Below are 19,908 nucleotides of genomic sequence, written 5' to 3' on the forward strand. Positions count from 1 at the left end.
TACAAAATTTTTGGAGTATTAATATAAAATTAATTCTATTTGAATTTCAAGCATTATAAATAAATTATTAACTCTACTAATATTTTGTATATTGTATAAAAACCTATTAAATATCCTAATACAAAATAATAGAAAATTACCGACACTAATTAAAAAGTTGAATCTTTTTTATTTTTTATAACTAAAAATGACCAATTAGATTGGACAGATGCGATATCATAAAAAGTGCAACTAAGAAGTTGATAAGGGTAAATAAATTCGATTAAATTAGAGAAAGGCATAACAAACGGAGGTGTTAGAGATGACGTGTCATAGTGGCAATTTTCGAAATTTATGAGTGGAAAGAAAAAGAAAAAGAAAAAAAAAAAAGGAAAAAGAAAGGGAGGGAACAATGAAAGCAGGAGAAACAGCACTGACTGACACCATTCAGGTCTGATGGTCTGGGCCACGACCATGTGATTCTGCCACGTTGCCCAGATTCTCATCTTATGGTGGTCCCTCCCCCACCATTCTCTATCCGTCACCTTCTCCTCCTCCTCCTCCTCCTCCTCCTCCTTCTTTCTTATAATTTCTTCCGTCTTTTCTTTTTTCTTTTTCCTTTTTCTGTTTTCTTTCAGAAAGAATATAATTTATCATTTCTCTGGTACAGCTGTTATTTTACATTTTATTAACTTTCTCTTAAAACAATATGTTTAAATAGTTTTAGAAGATAAATTTTCTTTTTAAATATTTTTAAATATAAATTATATGATTCCCCCTGAATTTATTAAAATTATATGGTGGAAATTAGTCATTCTAATATAGTATAGAATTATTGTAATTCTTTTAATATTTTTAGATTTAAAATTTTTTTATGAAAAGAGCAATTTAAACATTTGAATGGTCTCATAGCGTTTTAATTATGATAACCTTAATTTATCCAGTTTTATTATATATAAGATATTTTATAAGCTAGAGAAAAGTTATCTATTACATATTTTAGGTAATTATAAATTTAAAAATTATCATGAATAAGAATTACAAACTTCACTAGTCACTTGTTATGTTACTTTTATTATCTAACAATTAATTAATTATAAAGTTAAAGTAGGTTTAATATATACAAATTAAAAAAAAATTATTTTGCTATTATCTTTATTATTTTATTTTATTTCATTGAAATAATATATTTTATCAATAATCTAGTACATTAATAATATTTTAATTAAACTTTAATAAATTATGTTTTTATCACTCTATAAGTTTATAATAATTACTTATTATTTTGTTATTTAAGTATTATAAATGTACTAAACATATAACAATTTAGTAGGTTGCTTAATTTTATTAAATATATATTTTACAAAAAAGTTTATCAAAGTTATGTGCTATTTTTGTTATAAAAAATTCTATCATAAAAAGATTATTATGCTTATCTCATTTTTTTTTTTAATTTGAAGTTGTTTGTTCAAAAGTTATGCTTTTATTATAGTTTATTTATAAGTAAATACATTTTATTAGTTTATTTTATAATAAAATAAAATATTATTTTGGTGTCAATTTAAAAACATAAAAATTTTATCTCTATATTATGTCATATTTAAGGACAGAAATAGTAACATATTGTAAGAGATAATTTCGAAATATAAAATAATATATTAACTAACACGATATTTACTTAATTCTTTTGTAGAGAAGTTTAATAGTTAATAAAGATTATAATGTATTTACTTAATTCTTTTAACTAATTTCTGTATTTTATATTTCCTCATTGAGTTCTAATAATTTATTCTGAATATTTATGAATAAAAATATTAAAAAATAATTTTATAGATAATTATTCATATATTAAAATTTGATATTCGATGATGGAAGAACTATATAACATTGACAAATCTAAAACATTAATAATAAAGTTTCAAGTGTGGAATAAAAAAAATTATATTAAAGACTTAATGTATGAAAAGAAAACCTTTTTCTAAAAAAAAAATCAAAAGAATATTAAAACAATATAAAACCAGTTAAATCTTGAAGGGGTCTTAATAATATATCATTTTATTGACCACATTAATGAATAAAAGAGGAAATTTTTCCAAAAAGAGTATTACTTTATATTTTATAAAATGAAAAGTCTACATACACATACTATATGCATATTCCAACTGATTTTCTACTAATTTTTATTGCACATAGGAATCAGTAATCTTACTAATTTGTAAAGAAGTAATTTCAATAAAATATAATGAATTTTTAAAACAATAATCAAAATTTTTGTATTGAATAAATAAGAAATTCTACAATATTTTCCGACAAATATTTAAAATACTTTATGTGATTAAAGATTTGAAATAGATATTATGTAAAATAAATTTTTCGAAATAGATATTATATAAAGATTATGTCATAAAAATATATAATATTAATTTTTAAATTATTTATAACTAAAACACGGTATTAATAAATAATCACTATTATGTTTAATACATATGATAGAGGTAGACTTAATAATCATAAGAAATTAACTAAACTTATGATATCAATTTTATTTAATATCAAGCTCTCTATGTCTTTAATGTCTCATCTTCAATGAGATTACTAATTTTATAAATAATAAAATTTAAATTTCTAAAATAGTCTTACTTTTTAATTATATTTACTTAAAATAATTAGAACGAGAGTCAATTTGACCTTCAAACTTTATAGTCAAGTTCGATTGGCCTTTTCTAATTTTTATGGCCAATTTAACTTCTGAACTTTTCGAAAAGGTTCGATTTAATTTTTTTTTTTTAAGTGAGTTCATTGCATGCGTTATAACAAAAGCATATGAGCTTTACTGTAAAGTTTGAAGATCAAATTCAACTCAAGCGACAAGTTGAAGATTCAAATTAAATTTTATTCTTAGTCTAAGTTAAAAATTAAAAAGATATATATATTTTTTCTTAAATCATCACAATCAATAAAACATCAAAACTAATTCACTATTGCTAGCGTTACTTTTCTATCACTATCGTCAATACTTTTTAGATAAAAAATTATTAACACAGTCATTAGAAAATAAAAGCACGGATTAGATTTTATAATCCCATACCATTATTGTCACCTCATTATCAGCCTCCACATGACTTCTACCAACTAATTTAAAATCTAAAAAATATATAAAAAAACTAATATATTAATTTAATTATATAATTAAATTAATTATAATCTAAATTTTTTTTAAAATCAATTTGAGCTGCATTAAAAAGTTGAGCGGTTAAATTAAGTGTATTAAAAGTTGAATGGTTAAATTGAACTCTATAGGACCGTGCATTTTAATCTCTTTATAAAAGGCTAAATCAAGTCTATTCAAAAAATTTAAAAGTTAAATTGATCAAAAAATTAAAAAGAATCAAATTATAAATTTTGCTTTCTTATTTTTTCTTAATTGAAAAGTTAAAATAATAGTCCCCACATGCATAAATTAACTTTATATACATTTTCTGCAAATAAAAACTAATGGCCAGTCAAGTTGCTAGACCCTTCGTTTTCATTTCTTTTTGCATCCCTATAGCAATAATAAATTGGTCCCCTAATACAAATTAAACTGATGCAACTGAAAATTTGCTTGTTACAAATAAGTCATAACCAATCAAACACTTTCCTCATTATGTAACAAAGTAAAAGTTTGCAAATTTGGCCCAAAAAAGACTCAACCCCACCCTAAAACTATCCTCCTCTAGACTTTAACCCACTACAAGCTTTATCCTGTTCTGAAAATGCTCTTACCACAGCAAAAATAGTGCCCCCCACCACCAGGGCTTACCAATAGAGTATTTTTGTTTCTGAACTGAATTTGCCAATAAAATTAAAATGGATAATTATCAATCAATTTTGTACTTATCCCTTTTATCAAACCTAGTAGAGCACTATCCTAATAAGTATGCATGCCTGCATTGAATATAGATTTTGAGTGCCTATGAGGATATGTGAATTTTAATAATTGGATTTGTTATATTTATATAATAAAATATATTTTTTTAAAATAAATTCTCTATTAATATAATATTAAATAACTACAATTTGTACCATATAAATATATTTAAAATATATATACTAATTTATTATGAAAATAAATTTTTTTCAAAGGCTTATTAATCGTAACGATTGAACAGTTTTATACAGTTCTTTAGCTGTGTTTGACAAGAAAAGCATTCCACTCAGTATCTATATTGAGCTATAAAATGGGTTTATTATAATTTGATGAGTCTACAAATGAGTCTAAATTTTGATTATTAGATTCAAACACATCCTAACTCTTATGAATAAAAACAAACAAACCCATAAAAAACAAACAAATTCTCATATAAAAAAAAGACTCATAATATTTTATCAATAAAATTAACAAATAACTAAAAAAAAAAATCTGACTTAGAATCTTAAACTAACTTTCAACTGAATAAATTTATTATCATTGCTGAAAAATCTTAATTTATCTTTAAATGTTATAACCTTAATAGTCATGAGATTTTCTTACATACATTTTTATTTTCTAAATTCACTATTAAAGAAACATAGAAGAATTTGCTATAAAAATCTATAAATCTTTACCAACTCATTCAAATAAGATAAAAATATATTTTGAATATTTACTGTGAAAAAGAAACTACTAGAGGAAAAAAAGAAAAAGAAAAGGAGTAGAGAGCGAGGCGTTGAAGGTAGCTACCTGACGGGAGGGAATAAAAGATAAGAAATAGATTATAATAAAAATAATTATTATGTTTAAAATTATAAACACTCTTAATATTATTTCATAATATAATTTTTAAAATAGATTTATTCATATAAAAATTTAGTATAATAATTAAAATTATTTATTTAATTTAACAATTAGTAAAATTCTATTAAAATCATATGAACTTCTGTATTAAAAAATTAGCATTAAATTCAGTTAGTTTATTATTAAAAAATTTACAATACAGTTATTTGTTATTATAATAATTATTTTTAATCTTAACTATTATTAATTAATACTTTAAGGATAAATCTCATAGAGTATTTATTCTAAACACTTTTAATATTATACAATGGCAAAATATCTAAATCAGATTACTTCATCTAAAATTTTAAGATAATAATTAATATTAATTAATTAACTAAATAATTAGTAAAGTCCTATTAGGATCACATGCATTTTAATATTGAAAAATAACATCATATTTTAAGTATGGTCAGTTTAGTATTATTATTTAAATCATATTTTTCAATTATTTGTTACTTTAATTATTACTTTTAATTTTAGTTATTATAATTAATACTTTAGAGATATTTTTTTAAAATTAATATATTTAAAAAAAAAATAATAATAACTAACTAGCTTTTAATTCTTTATAGTAAGTTAAAATAATTTACATATTAAATTAGGGTATGATCAATTTAATCTTCTGAAGTGATTTCTCTTTTTTTTTTCCTTCTCGTAAATCATTTCAATAGTCAAATACAATTGAAATTAACTTCCTTTCTATTTCCTTTCATCCTCTTTGAATGATTACCTCCATTTATGCATAATTTTTAAGAAGAGTTATAATTTTGAAATAATAAGAAGTAAAGAGAAACATAGGAATAACTTTTAGTAATTAATTTATATAGAAAATGATGATCCACAAGGGAACTCATTTTAAATTTCCTATTCATCACAAGCAAGATGGTGAATGGAAAAAGGAGTTTTTCTAAAATAGATATCTGCTCATCTTTCAACGTATGCATGTAAAATCACACCCACGAGCATACCAAGTTTATAAAAGAAAAAAACATTTCCTAAGTACATTACAGGATTTTGGTACAAGACTTGAGAAGAGAACACTGGAGTGTATGATTCATTGTTCTGTTTTACATTATATTTTATAAAATATATTGATTTAATATAAATTTATTGTTTGATAAGTAAAAAAAAATAGTCTAAAATGCCTTATTTTTAAGGGTCTTAATTTCCCATTTAGAAAATAAAAGATTTTAAGAAATCTATTATTTTAAATTGTATGTATTTTTTTTTATTTCAATAATATTCCTATTAAATATATATTATTTCAAAAACTCTCCTTTAACTTTAAATAAATATCTATTGTTTTTATGTTTTTATGTGTAGCATTCTTGGGTTATCTTATCCGGCAATTAAAGTTAAATTATTTTTTTCTCTACAAAAAATTAAATTATTTTTTGATGATATTTAAATATTGTTTTTACATAATCGATGAGAATAATAAAATTTATTTTTAGTGATTGAATTAATGTATCGAAAGGGCACAATGATAGTCATATTAAGTTCATCTATTTGATATGATTAAATGTGTGTATTCTCTTTTACAATGAATAGTGGGGGTTAGAATTTCCTTAAGAATAATAATAAGTAATTTTAATAATATATTATATATAGATATCAATTAAAATATATATTGTAATATTGTAATATTAGATAATCATATAATAGGAATTATTAGCTAATAAACTTTACTATGACTATTGTTTTATAGGTAATTTTAAAATATGATAATCCCTATTTTAGTGTCATTTTTTCAAATAAAATATTTGAAAGAAATCAAAATAAATTTAATAATTTAGAACTTGCATAATTAAAAATGAGAAAAACAATTAATATAGATGAAATGGTAAATTTTCATTAAATAGTGAAGATAAAAAAATAGAAAAGAATAATACAATAAAAAAATATACCAAATAAGAAAGAATGAGCTCAGAGAATAAAAAGAGTGCTATATAAAAAAAAAATCAAACAATACTAGAATAAGTGATAGTAAACTAATAAAAAATAATAAAATGCATAAAAATATCTTTAAAAATAAATAAATGCATCTAAAAAAGAGAAGAGTATCTTTTAAAATATCTTTTGTTTATTTATATAAAGAAGCTATTGATTTGAATTTAACTAATTTGGTATAGAAAAAGTTAAAGATGATAAAGATAATTTTACTAATTTGAAAGAAAAAAATTCAAAATAAACATAAAAATGATGAAGTTGAGTTGAAAAATATAACAATAAGTTATAAATAAAATAAAATAGATTTCTGAAAGAGAAAAGCAAATGATTGAAATATGAGGATTAATAATTTTTTCTTTCTTTGAAAATGGAAAATTAGGAACTAAGAAGAAGAAATAGTTATATATGGAACAATGGAAAAAAGAAAGATAAAAAACTTGGATTGAAGAGTAATAAAGAATGGAAAAAAAAAAAGTTTAGCTAAAATAAAAAGTTCTTAATTATCTTATTTTAAGAGAAGAAGAAAAACCTTAAAAAATAGAGAATAATACATTTAAATTAAAAGAAATACCTTAAAAAATAGGAAAAGCCATACAGAAAAAAGAAACATTGATTAAAATATTGCATATATATATATATATATATATATATAATTATTAAATAATAAAATAAGTAGAAACAAAATATTATTTTTAGATAGTTCTTATTTTACTCTTTCATTTATGGGCTTATATTAACTATTTAAATAAAATTTAAAAAAAATATTATGTACTATTAATATATAATTGTTAATTGTTAATTAGTACCAATAAAAATCTCGTTGGTTACTAGATTCCTTGTCTTTAATTTTCCTACGTCATTGCCCTTTAGACTTATTGGTAATAAACCTTACAAAATTGAAATTTAAAATAAGTTATATAATTGCCAATTTTCTAAGAGTTTTGGATAACGGAAACGGAAGCGATAGTCAATTCATCAGTTAGTTGAGACTGAAATCAAAATTTAAAATTATATATAAATTTAAAAAATTTAAATTTTTTTCAAATATATGAAGTTTTTTTTCTTTTTCGGTAGAGAATTTTCTTTTGTAAATTCTCTTTGAAAGTTATATATTCTATTTCTTTAATCTGAATCTAAAATGTAATAACATCAATCGTAATATATATAAGAATAAAATTTTAAAATATTCTAAATTATTATAAATAAAAATATTAATCAGACCGCTTTTCTAACTTGTTAGAAATTTTCTTGCATACCATATATTTCCTTTAATCTTTTGATATATTTTTTATGCAATCTTCCAATGGGTCACAAAATTAATCCCTAATGACTACTTAATGACATATAATAGACATAACCCATCTCATCAAACTCATGCAAAATGAATAATGAAAGAACTGTTTCAACACAAATGTGGTCAAAATCATCAAAATCTCCAGCACTTTGTCCACCTCAATCCAAACCATCATCACATGGTTGTCCATTTCTTACACATGCCATGTTCCACTTTAAAAAATAAAAAATAAAAAAGAAATTTTTCACTTGTCATTTAAATCTTTTTTGAAACTAGAACTTCTCCTAGTTCAAAAACAAGTCAATATTATTAATAATATGATTCCTTAGCTCTAAATCAAGATCTTATCAGATCGATACCATGTTGTCCCATTACGCTAATCCTTTCAATTATTTAGTAATTAATTGAAAGTTATTTTTTAATTTGTTAATCTTAATTGGTGCTTAGAATATTCACTATTTTAATATTGATTTGTGATAATTAAAGTTTTTGTTAACAGCGTATATTTCTTTAATTAAGAACTCATGCCGGCAGGCGATACAAACAATATGTACATGCTAATATTTAATTATTAAATTATTAGATAACTTAAATAATATTTTAATCTACACTTTTATTAATTAATAACCACTTGTGTCCTGAGAAAGCGACTATATAGTATTTTTTTAAATGACGAGAAAATGATTGTGTAATTTTGCATGTTGAGATCAGTTTGTGAAATAAATAATTACTAATGGAAAGATGGAAAGAGTCAATAGGTCACACCGAGTCAGACACTAATTAAACTCATTAGGAGATGTAATTATATAATGACTTAAAAGCATAAGCAATAGAGTATTAAATTCATATGATTTTAAGGGATTTAAAGAGTACATCAATGGTTTTCAAGGTCGATAATAAGGGTTGGTCCAATTTGTTGCTATTTAACTGATTCGATGTAGTGGTGCAGTCTAATTTTGGGAATATAACTGTTTCCATTCTTGGTTAAGTTCTTAATTGCTCACATATCCTTTTTTTTTTTTTCTTAAGCACATGGAATAAATGTAGAAAAGTAAATAAGTTAAGGAAATATAATAATATATTTGAGGATTATAAATTTAAAATAAAAATAATTTGCCTAAATCCAGAGTAAAGGGCCACAACCTAAATTTGTTATATCTCCTTTATTGTGATGACTAAGGGTGAGTTTTATCAACTTCTTCAATTTTAATTTTTATTTTAAATAATTTTTTGAATTTTGAGAATTGTTTTTACAAAAAGCAGCTGAATAGATTTTTTTATAAAGTAAATTGGGAAAAAAGTAATTCATAAAAAAGTAATATATTAATCAAAAATTTCCAAATCTGCTTTTTGATCATCTAACTACAATCTCAAATACACCACAAACTCTCAAGAAGTACTGGGTATTGATGGTTTTCATGCCCTATTTTACTAGAGTTAGTAATAAATAATTTTGAGAAACAAAGTGTAGATGGAATAAGAATATTTTTGAAAGAAGTAGTGTCTCTATTGAGATTAATAAAACCTTGATTGTTCTCATTCCTAAAAAGGAATATCCAATTTTTTTGATTATGTTTCGACCCATTAGTCTTTGTTGTATTACGTACAATTGATTACCGAGGTTATTATAAGAACTTGAAAGGTGTTTTTTCGGGTTAAATGCGCCGCTGGTACCAAACCTTCGCACTTTTTTTTAAAGGGTACCAAACCTTCAATTTGTTTCCTTTTGATACAACTCCTATTATTTTTGTATCTTCTGCCAATACCAATGAGGAATCCGGCACTAATTTGCTGATGTGGATGCCAGATTTATGAAGGATAACACACCACTTGCCACATATGTTGCTGAGTTGAATAATTATTTGTTGAGTCAGCAACACATAAAAAATGACTCAATCATCATCGTTGATGCAGGCGACCCAGCTGAACCTGTCTTATAGATGACTCGCTTGATGTAGGCGACCCAGCATTTGGACGGGTCCAACCGACCCAGCATAACTTTTACCCGTCTCGATGCAGGCGACCCAGCTGCAGAACCCGTCTAAATGCAGAAATCGTCATCATCGTCGATGCAGGCAGCAAGCGTCCGTTGCCCTTTAAGTCTCTAACCTCGTCGTGACGCTGTCTTACTTCTTCTTCTTCTCTAACCAAGCGCGAGCGACAGAGACGCGAGCGACTCTTCTTCTTCTTCAAACCTGCTGCTCGGGTTTTCTTCTTCATATATTAATGGCAACAGCGAACATCGAGCGAAATTGGTCGGCGATGTAAGCCCTCCTTTTCATTTTGTAAACAAAAAAAAATTATTGAAGGCACATATGTTGCTGACTCAAAAAATAGTTATCCAACTCAACAACATATGTGGCAAGTGGTATGTTATCCTTCAAAAATCCGACATCCACATCAGCAAATTAGTGCCGGATTCCTTATTGGTACTGGCGGAAGATACAGAAATAATAGGAGTGGTACCAAAAAGAAACAAATTAAAGGTTTGGTACCATTTGGAAAAAAGTGCGAAGTTTTGGTACCAGCGGCACATTTAACTCGTGTTTTTTCATATATCATTAACTCTATTCAAATAAGCTTTGTCCTCGGGAGACACATCTTCGACGAGTTTAATCCTAACTAGCGATTCGGGAAGGCGACCCTCTTTCACCATATATTTTTGTGCTTTGTGTGGAGAGATTAGGTCATGGTATTAGATGTACGATGAACAATAAACTATATAAACCTATGCGACTTAGACATCAAGGGCCTCTTCTCACCTATTTTTTGCTAATGGTTTGCTGCTCATTACATAAGCTCCCCTGGATCAAGCTTATATGACATAGGATGTGCTTGGTGAATTTTGTATTTGCTTGGCTCAAAAAGTAAGTAATCAAAAGACTGAAGTTTTTTTCTCTAGGCAGAAAGCATAAATGGTACATAACTATGTCACTTAATCCATTTGGTACCTCAACTCAATAATCACAAAGAAATGGTACCCTAAGTCATCATTAATGAATTAGATGAGCGTGTACCTCAACACGAAAGATGTGTGTAATTTAGTATTTGGTCTGGTAAAAGCAGGAGGATTGGTTCGAGATCATAATGGAAGTTGGGTTTGTAATTTTATTATGAATATTAGGGCATTTATATTACAAGTGCAACGGCTTGGGGGTTATTCCAAGATTGAGGCTTGTCTGGACCTTTGACATTAAATAAAATTCGAACAAAAATGGATAGTTGAAGCGCGGTTTAAATGGTTAAGGGTCTGAATCGAGTTGTAATGGTTCATTATTCGCTTGTTGGAAGGATTTAACAACTTTAACTTTAAATTAGCGAGTTAGTATCTAACATATTTATAGGGAAACTAATAATGTTGCGTACCATTTGGCATTCATCACTATAAGTATACTTTGGGTTGCCATAAACTCTTGGCTCCTCTGAGTTTTTTAATACATTGATTTCAATATGATTTGTATAAAATGTTTGCCCTCGAGTAATTGTGATTCTCGGAAAACATATTTCTTGTAAGAAAAAAGAAAAAGATTCTTAAAAAGTCCTATGACATGCTTAACTTAAGTACGAATAAAAAGGATCTATTTGCTCCTTGAACTTACATCAAAGGGTTAAATAGATCCAATTTTAATTTTATTAATTAATATATTCATAAATTTTACATAAGAATTAAGTTATTCCAAATTTTATCTTGGATATTGAAGTGCATAACATACGTTGAATATTAATATATTAACTTAAATTCTAATTAAGTACTTATTAAGATAATATTTTATTAGAAGAGTAACTGACAGTTGGTCAAAGGTTTGCCACTTATATCCAAATGATATCATTATTTTAATTTATTTCTTTTTAGTACCACATTTATTATTTTTATTTCATTCATTGCTATCCATTGGGATACTGCTGATATTTTATTAACATAGCAACTCGAAGTTATATGAAATTGAATTAATTAATTAAAGGGGGAGTTAATTAAATGAGAGATTGTAGAGCATAATAAATATATTTAGTCTGGAGTCTAACCAATATCAAAATGATTAGAACTAGCCACTTGGTTGGTTGGATATTTACCCTCGTAAATTGTGTGCATCTTTTATTTCTTAGTTATATGGAATCTCTAACACTTCCTCTCAAGTGCAATTGAGATTGTCATTTGAAATTGAAATTCTCCCTCTAAAATTTGAGATTGAATTGAAATACAATAGCAACATCGAAATGGACCATTGGATTGAACATCCAGACAGGAAGCCGAAAAATTAAAAAACCGGATCAAACCTGCTGTGATACCATATTATGAAATTAATTTGATTTGATTAATGTGGGAGTTAAATAATAAGAGAGTATAGAGCCCAACTAATATATATGAGCTTAGGTCCAACCAATACCAAAATGACTATAACTAGCTATTGGGTTGGCTGGACATTTACTTTTATAAATTATATGTATATCTTATTTTTTAGTGACGTGAGATCCCTAAAATTTTCTTTGAAGTGTAATAGAATTTCATACTAATTGACACATCACTCGATGATTGGACCCTTTGGTGGGACCCACTTGACTGATTATGCTTAAAGAGTCTAGTTAACGAGTAATGTATCAATTAGTATTATGCATAGGTGAAATTGTGGCTGTAACATCAGCAAAAAAATTTAGGAATCATAACGATACTATTAATTGAAACAAAAATAATTGATGAAATATTAAAAGAAATAAATTAAATTATTAGTACTATTTGAATATATTTAATTTATTTGGACGTATCATATATTACGTGTAATTTAGATTCTAAATTTATTTTTATGTATCATATATTACGTGTTAATTTATAAATCTATCTAAATAAATGTGTTTCTTGTTCACTTACAGGTTACGCAAGTTATTTAAATTAAATATTTTTTTTCTTTATCAAATTGTCCCATTTATGATCCTCACCTATTTGTCCAAATTCTAAGTTGATTTCAAAATGATATAATTATAAATCGGATTGTGTGGTTTAATATTAAGATGTAAATAATTGCCGGCCCTAACCAGCATCATAAAAAACGTGTAGTAAATGGGATCCTCATCATATAATGGCTGGTCGGTTTGTGATTTTGCATCATTGTGTTAAGGGGAAGACTGCATCGTACTCATCATGTAGTGTTTGGAGGTACAATTCTGACATTTTTAAATAAAATATATATATATATATATATAAACACAAAACCGCAATTTTATAAAGCAAATTCAGGGTATCCTATGTTTTCCTGATAATCTGTTGCTCCCTTGTGAATTGGAAGACCGGCCCGGAGAGAAAAAGACTAAATAAAAAAGAAATGAGTTACTGTCTAGTTTAATAGATAAAAGAAAATAAAATATTAAATTGATTATGCTACCATTTGTTTCATATATGTTTATCTTATTTAAAATAATCTTAAGTGAAAAGAAAATACAATAATGCGTAATTAATAGAAAATAAAAATATAAGCTCCTAATTTAGAATTCTGATTCCTAAAGGATATATGTTAAAATATTAAAATATAATTTTTTTAACTTCAAAAATCTGATTAAAAATTTTCATATATATTTTTAATTATTTTAGTCTTTTTTTAAAAATTTCAAAAGAATTTCATCTATTATTTTTGAACTTTATACAAAATTATATATTTTGATTTATAAAATTTCGTCAAAAGTGTTCTCATTGTTACGAATCTATATTTATAAAATTATAAAACATAATTTTTTTTTAATATGTGTGATTATATAAGATTTTTACTTTGATATGTTTATTTATTTTTGAAATATGAAATTTAAACTTATTCAGAAGTTTATCATTTTTTTATTAATTTATTAATTAATAAATCATATTTCTAATTAAATAATAATTTTAATTATAAAAAATTAACTTTTTAATTATATTTTTAATATTATACTAATTAAAAAATTATTTTCTAATTAGATAATATTCTTAACTCTAAAAAATAATATTCAAATAAATATTTAAAATATTTTTATTAATTTATAAATTAATTCTCTAAATTTACAATAATTGTAATTCTTAAAATAGTGATATTAATTATATTTATAGTATTAGTTTATATAATACTAAAATCAATCAATAAATATTTTTAAAATAATTTTTTTATTTTTAAACTAATAAAAAATTTTGAAACTAAGAATATCTTAAATTTTCAAAAATATTAACAAATATTTAATTTATTATTATTTTTAAAATATTTCAAATAATTATAAAATATTAAAAATCCTATAAGGTTTATCTATAAACTTAATATATATTAATATTTATAATTATAATAATTATAATGACCATAAAATACATAGGTAAACAACTAGTTCTATAATTAATAATTTCAATTGATGCATTCTATAAACTTGTAGTATAATTTTAATTATAAATTTTTTTTAGACCTAAAAATATATTTATTAAATTTTAACGAATAAATCTATATTATTAGAGTCATTAATTAATTAGGATTATAACTTATTAATTAACAAATTAATAAAAAATAACAGAATTACGCAGAAGTATATATATTATGTATCAAAAATAAATACATATATCAAAATAAAATTCTATTTATCAAAATATAGTTCCACATGTTTGGAAAAACTAGATTTTAAAATTTCATATATATTAGTTGTTTATCAATGCATTCCATATTTATTGTTATAATTTGAATCTTATAACCAAATTTATAAAAAAATTAATAAATTTTTTAATAACTAATATTTATTTTCAATATTTAAAAAAAATAAATATGTCCTTCTTGATTTTTTAATATTTTAGAATTTTGTTAATACAATAATATAAATATTATTTCAAAATATTTATTAATTAGTTTTAGTATTATATAGATTTATACTATCAATAAAATTGATATTAATATTTTTTAGGATTAGAAATATTATGTAACTATAAATTAATTTATTAGTTAATATAATATTAAAAATATAATTTAAACTATTTATTTAATTAAAAATTAATTTATTCATTAATATAATATTAAAATATAATTAATATGGTATTTTTTAGTATTATAATCAATATTTATTAGGAACGTAACTTATTAATCAATAAATCAATATAAAAAATTATAAATTTTATATATAAATTTGATATTATATGTTAAAAAGGTACACAAGTTCAAGCGTCTACCTATCATTATTATTTAGTCATGTGGATAAACAAAAAGATATATAAATTAAACTAAAGTTTTATCTATTAAAATATAATTACGCATGTCAAAAAAAATTTAAATCTTAGAAATTAATATATGTATAGATATAGATATAGAAATAGATGGTAAAATGTTTGCTACCCTCTATCCAAATTATAATTTCCTTAGCCATTGAATGAATATGTAAATAGAATAAAATTGTTTAAATGTTGATTTTTCCCCAAATTCGTAGGATGGGAACTTAATCTACGAATTAAAGTAATATAATCAAATTGCTAAATTGGTTTTTAAAGAAAATTTAGGCATATCGTTGGTCTTAAAGTTGTATGTGGTATTAATATTTGGGTAATATAGATTAATTAGTCGTTTATCTGTTTGTTGCATTAACGCTATTATTATTTTAATTATAAAATTATATTAATAAATATAATTTAATAAAAAATTTAATATTTAAAATTAATTTATAATATTCTAAAAATTATACCAAACTAACTATTTTTAGATATCCTTCTTAATTGTTTTTAAATTTTAAGACTTTTATTTATGCAATAATATAACATTATTTTAAAAATCAATACTATCCAATTATATTTTATTTCCTAGGATTAAATATTTATTTTTATTTGTTATTAAATATAATATTAAAAATATAATTTAAGACGTTATTTTTAGAATAAAATTATTATCTAATTAAAAAACTAATTTATTAGTTAATATGATATTAAAATATAATCCATATCCTATTTATTAGGATAAAATTAGTATCATTATCTGATTAGGCAATTATTTATTAGTTAATATAATATTAAAATATAATTATAAAACTATTTTTTAAAAATTAGAGTCGGTATTTAATTAGAAACGTAACTTATTAATCAATAAATTAATAGAAAAAACTATAGAATTACACATAAACTTGAATCTCATATGTCAAAAATAAGTACACATATAAAAACAAAAATTATATGTGCAAAAAATTAAGCACACGTATCAAAAAAATTTCAGGTCTCACATATATGTAGATATAGATTGATAATAAATTTTAATTTTAATTTTATAATTAATTTATTCTGTATTTTTTTAAATGGTTAATTACTCCAATAAAAGAATTTAATCTATAAAAAAATTCAATTTGGTCCTTGAATTTTATATTAAATGCCAAATTGTATATAAAATAAATTCTTTTATTAAGTTATAGTAAAAATATTTAATTTTAATGTGATTTAATTCTAATTTTATATAAATAATTAGATAATATATTTTATTACAAGATTTTAATTAAAATTATTAAAATCATATAAAATTATGCTTTTACAAAATTAAAGCAAAATGTTATATTTTAGCAATATTTAGTAATTTTTTAATATCAGGCTTCATTCAAATCTTTGACTTTATTCGCTGAAGACGTTGTATATGGTTTGATATTTTTAAACTTTTTAGTTTATTATGAAAAAAGTTATTTAAAAAATTTATATTATAACTATATTTTATTGTTTATTATTTATAAATTTTTGCAATTTTGTAATTTTTATAAATATAATATACTATCACAATTTACAAATTATTAATTATTAATTATCTTAGTTGGTAAATTAATCTTTATTAGACATAAAATCAAATTATGTAAATTAAATAATCTTCTCTAACTCACTTAAAAATATTTTTATAAATTTTATATTAGTTCAAGGGTTAAATTGAATTTAAATTAAAAACTTTAATTGGTATAAATTGACTACTTTTAGCAAGTTATTGGATAAATTATTAAAAAAATAAAATATAAATAAATCACTCAAATATTACTATTTATTTAAAACTTATTAGTTAATATATTAATTTTTTACATAAATAATTTAAAACATGTTATCAATGTGCATTATTTTTTAAAGATTATCTTTTTATATATGAATAGGAACGGATTTTATTATACATCAGTAAAATTACTGTAACACATTTAAAAATCTTTATTTATGGAATATTAATTTTAAATTCAAGATAACAAACAAATAAATTGTATTTAGTGAAAAAGAAGTTGTCAAGAAACCAAATAAAATTCGGGTTACTTTGCGTAGTTTTATGGGCATTAAGAAAATATGAGAAATTAAACTTTTGATGACCCAATTTTTAAAGATTTTTTCATAGTCAAGAAAATTGACGAATTCGTTTTCAAATATAAAAACTAAATCATATGTAAAACTATAGATAAGTTAATATTATGTTGCTATATTAAAATTACAGCTGTACTCATTGTCAAGAAAATATAAACAATATATTTAATAATATTATTCATTTACTCACGTGTTATTTTAATTATAGTACTAATATCAAATAAGTTTATAAAAAAATAATTAATTAGATTTTTAAAATACTTATTAATAATTTATTAATTATATATAAATTAATATAATAATATATAGATATACTATTTTTATGATGAAAAGTTAATACAAATATATTATTTAGAATATAAATAAAATATAATTTACTAGTATTAAAACTATTTTTTAAACATAACTTATTAATTATATATTAGTTATGGAATAACCATAAAAATCATATACTAGAATAATACTTATGTATACATGCAAATTGTTTATAAGAAATAAATACATGTATCTAAGAAATTTATGCCTTGACTATATAATTTATATTAAAAATTTAATTAATGTTATCTTTTAAGATTAAAAAATCAAAAAATTGGAAAATTACTTATTGATTTATATAATATTAAAATATAGTTAAAATATTATTTTCAAAATTAAATTATTATTTACTTGAAATACTAAATTATTGATTAATAAATAAATCATATAATAAGTATAAAAATCATACATCAATATAATGTATATATAAAAATAAAAAAAATATTTATAAAAAATATATACAGATATCAAAAAATTTATAAGTAAAAAATTAATACATATAAAGAAAACTTATTTTAATTTGTTAATTAATATAATATTAAAAATATAATTAAATTACTATTTTTATAATTTTAAAATTATTAATTAAAAAAATAACTTATTAGTTAATAAATTATTTATATAACAAACATAATATTTACATATTAGTATAATGCCTATTAAAAATAAATATCTTAAAAAGTATTAATTTATTATGCATATATGATTTTACATGCCCCTTTAGTTCTGAAAAATGCTCTAATCAAATCTCAACTTGTTTCAAAAATAACAATGACAATAAAAATACAAAGCCAAACTGTCTGGGCCATGTTTTAATTTCCTTTAAGAATATGCACATGTGGAAAACTTTTCCAGTTTTCTATTTTATATGTGTTGATAAGATAGGCAACTCTACAAATGCAATATGCCATCAATTAAAAGGCACATAATCATTCATTTCACCAAAAGAAAAAATAAATAAATAAATCAGTCAATTGGAAATTTGAACACAAACACCAAACATGGTCTTGCCTGTCACCCATCTGCCAAGCCTCTTCAACCCATAAACATGCTTATTTGTAGGACCATAAAAAAATAAATGTTAAGATTAAGCAAAAAGCAAAATATGTTAAAGAAAAACTTCTTTCCATGTGCATCATGTTTCCCATTGCATTCTCAACCTATAAAGCATCAATTTAATTGAGAACTCTTGTTTTCCATCTTTTGTATCTATATTTTCAGGGACCCAATTGCCAAATAGCAAAATCTTACAACGGTACCACTTCTTCTTCTCTTCCTTCTTCATCATCATCAATTGAAATTTGGATAAAATAGTGATTAAATTTCTTAAATGTATTAAATAATAATTTACATTAAGAAATCACACACACACATATATATAAAATACGTCCTTTACAATTAATTAAAAATAGAATTTAACTTGAATTTTATAATTGTAGAAAAAAATTAAAATTTTCATATAAAAGCATGAATTATATACCGACTAAATATACAGCCAAAATAAAGTATAAGTTTTAGCTTTATTTTTATTATTATTTCCAAATCAAAAGAGTTCTTTTATAAGATTTTATATATATATATATATATATAATTTGTATCTACAAATTAGAATCATATACATCTTTTTAGTTTTATATATTAAGAAGAGAAGAATCTTAAACGAATTTCATATATTGTTATATTAATTAAATATGAGTGTTGTCTATAATCAGCTCTATAAATCTAATGGCATAAAAATAATATATACATATGTGAGACTCATATAATTTATCAAATTCCACTCATAAATTAAATATGAAAAGAAAAATAATACCCTTACTTCATTAAACTACTAGAAAGAAACTAAAGGTTATAATCTTCTTAATATTTATAGTATAAATTATAAATTATAGTCTAAGGTTATATTTTTAATTCATTAGAGGTCTAATGGTTTGTGAATCTCATCATAAAATACTAAATTTTAACTAATATTGGTAGATAATAGAAAAAGGACTTAAACTCTTTTTTCTCACAAAGTAAAAATATAAAACCTATCACTTTTTGATTTGTAAGATTCTACATTAAACTAAATGCACAAAAATAAAGTAGAAATTAAAAATAAATCAGCAATAAAGTTAAATGGAGATATAAATAATTGTAGATAAAGAACAACAAAAATCATAATAGAAAAAAAAGAAAGTCAAAAAATTAAAGATAATGAGTTTGGTTAAATGCAAGAAAATAAATTATTTTTTAAATAATAATATGTAAAATTTATGCCTTAAGTATTAAATATAATATCGAATATAT

This window comes from Ricinus communis, chromosome 5 (genome assembly GCF_019578655.1).
Source record: "Ricinus communis isolate WT05 ecotype wild-type chromosome 5, ASM1957865v1, whole genome shotgun sequence".
In the NCBI taxonomy this organism is placed as follows: Eukaryota; Viridiplantae; Streptophyta; class Magnoliopsida; order Malpighiales; family Euphorbiaceae; genus Ricinus; species Ricinus communis.